The sequence below is a fragment of the Diabrotica virgifera genome, chromosome 2 (genome assembly GCF_917563875.1).
Source record: "Diabrotica virgifera virgifera chromosome 2, PGI_DIABVI_V3a".
Classification (NCBI taxonomy): Eukaryota; Metazoa; Arthropoda; class Insecta; order Coleoptera; family Chrysomelidae; genus Diabrotica; species Diabrotica virgifera.
The window spans coordinates 88,297,524-88,300,849 of record NC_065444.1 but is presented as its reverse complement, the minus strand read 5'-3'; positions in this window follow the sequence as shown (position 1 = coordinate 88,300,849).

The following is a 3,326-nucleotide window of genomic DNA, read 5'->3' as shown; positions in this document are numbered from 1 at the left end:
CGCTTCTATGGAGTGCTAAAATAGTTATTTATGAAACAGTTCGTGAAGTATGCTTTTTTCGAACGCACGCGATTTTTAGAGCACGAGCGACAACGGAGCGAGTAACTGTAACGGAGCGAGCGAGTAACTGTAACTTTTCGTCACTGGAATTCATTTCTATTCTACAATTTTTAAAATTTTGACATTAAAAAATCTTAACTACTTTCAAACCACAAAACTGTCAAAAGTTTTGTTGTAAGTCATTGCTTATATTGTCATCACCATGACAACGCGAAAGTTAAGAATATTTGATTATATGAAAGTGTGCCAAAAAACCCATTGAAATTGTGCGAAAAAGTAAATTCCGTTTAAAATACATTGTTACTTCACGCACACTTTAAACCCTTCACGCATTGCTATCCATAATGACAGTTTTCACAAACTAAAAACTTATACATAATAGAGAGATTTTGCACCTCTTAAAATAACCGCTGATTTTGGCTCCGCTATGGTTAACTTTATTAAGCATAACGATTACTACAACGTTAAAAAGCAGAGTTTTTGCAGCCTGTCAAGTAGGTTTCTCGTGTCATCGTTATCGTTATTTAAACATAACCTCACTTCACAACGTTATTGTAATTTTAAGCATATTATACTTGAACAGTTTTTGATATTTTAATTTATAGGTAATCAAAATTAGAATCTACGTAAATGTAATTTTACTGATTTTTTTACATTCTGGCAACAAAGTAATTTAACCGTTACTATAACGATAACGATAAGCACTACTTTAAACCTCCGTAAATTACGGAATCCCTTATGTTTAATAACGGTAACGGATCATATATTCGCTACTGCGCAGACGTAGTATAACGATAACCATAACGGAATTGCAAAATAAGAGGTGCAAAATCTCTCTATTAATGTCCCCATAAAAAAATGTCCCCATAATTATCCCCATAAAAAATTTATGGGGATTTTGTTCCCTTAAACCCCCCCAAACTTTTGTGTATGTTACAATTAATTCATTATTATGGTACCATTAGTTAAACACAACGTTTTTAAAACTTTTTTGCCTCCTGTTATTTTTTCGATAAGCCAGTTTTTATCGAGATGCGGCTTCTTTTTCAATATATTTACGTAAAAATTTTATGGGGTTTTGTTCCTTTAAACCCCCCAAATGTTTGTGTACGTTCCAATTAAACTATTATTGTGGTACCATTAGTTAAACACAGTGTTTTTAAGACTTTTGCCTCTTAGTCTTTTTTTTATAAGTCACCTTTTATCGAGATGTAACTTCTTTTTCAAAATATACCTAAAAATGTAAATTATAAATAAATTTTCAGATTATTAACAGGTCTCTATAACCGTACTTAACCATATAAAAATATGTGGTGGATTCGACAAATACTCAAAATATATCGATAAACACTGACTTATCGAAAAATAATAAGAGGCAAAAAAGTTTTATAAACATTATGTTTAACTAATGGTGCCACAATATTCATTCAATTGGAACGTACACAAAAGTTTTGGGGGGTTTAAGGGAACAGTTAATTTTGTAATACAGGATTAAAAATGCATACTTGTATTTAATATTTTCCAAAGAAAACTAGATTTCTGAAAATAATTAAATAACGCCTCCTAGCTTGCATATTACCTATTAGGCTATTTAAAAAATAAGACACTTATATTGACGAAAGAGAGCTGTTTTAACAAGACCAAGTAAGCAAAATTCGATTTAGCAGAACCGGACTTACAGCTATTTTTCATAAGAAGGTTCCCACTCACCCCCACCTCTTATTTGCAAAGGTAGACTTAAACTTGTGCAATAAAATATGTGCAGAATTTTATGAAAAATACGATAATTGGATTTGCAGTGCCCTTTCATTAGGTAAATTTTGTAAAATTTTGATTTTTAATGTTTGATATTAAATTACGCCCTCTAGCGGTGGACCTACAATTATGCAAATAATTTCCAGGCTTTTCCCGAGGCAACTTTTGTTATAAATATTTTTTTCTCAAAGCTGTACTATAAACGGTTCCTGAGATATGGCCGAGAGCCATTCTAATTGGGACACCCGGTACGTATTTTATTACAGCTGAGTTAAGTGGATTACTATCTTCTCAATAATCAATAAATTTTTACATTATGTTTTAATAATTATTATGGGCATGGATTTGTCGCAGCAATAAAATAATAACAATTTTCGTAAAAAGATAAGTTTTGTGTATATTGTTCTTCTTATTTAAGTCATTAGTAACTTATAATACCATCATTTTTGTTTTGCAGAGTGGGAGCAGGGCCACAGTGGCTATCAAGACATGGAGGTGGAGGTACGAGAAGAGGCATCTTCAGGACGGCCCTCTTCGCGTTACCCCACAACACTTCTGGGCAACAATACACCAGATTACCCTGTTGCAGGTAATAGAATAGAGCATATAGGGTTGCATAAAAAAAGAGATCATCCATGAAACTTTGCATGCAAGTACAATGACATATCGACTGTGTACCTGCATAATGTTCTATATGATTTTGGATAACTTTTCAGGGGAGAGTAAATACTATTTTATTTTGAGGTCTAGTTTTGCAATTTTCTCCATGATATAGTCTCTTCTTCATAACAGCTGGGACCGAATGCTTGTTGCTCGGCAGTTAGGACCTAATGAAAGAGTTAAAATTAGCGCCAAATTAAATGAATGTTTGAACCATTTATCGTGGGCTTGCAAATTGCACTAAGTCAAAAATCAAAAATTGATTTATTGCTTTAAGTCATACAGTTCTTCATGCTCTATTATAAAGTAAAACTCACTAAGTCAGAATTGTTTATTTTCATTGATAAATTTCCATTGATATATAGCATTAAGTCAGTTTTGTTACTATGTGTACAAGCAAATAGCTTAGAAGGGCTTAATTATTTTTCACATTGCATTTGACCTAGTGCCTTTTGGTTGTAAGCCCACCATTTGTTACTATATTGCAATAATGTATTTTAGTGGTTAGGTTCCAATGCTGCTAAAAACGAAAAATGAGAAAAATGTCAGATAGGACATTATGCATGTACGCAGTCGATATACTATAACCTACCTGACGCCATAGTTACTACTCTACTGCCGGTTTCTCCTGAAATATCTTCAACTTATTTAATTTAAATGCGACATAATGTGTATTTTGTAGTAAATTTTGCGACTACGCTCTTAAAAATACTAAACTTAAAGGTGACTTCTGGTTTTATCGAAAGTAGCAGTGGCTATAGATATTGTAGTGTTACTCGGTTGACTCTACTATGTTAATTTTACTGATTTATTAGTTGGTCAGTAATTTATATTTATATAAAAAGACTTAC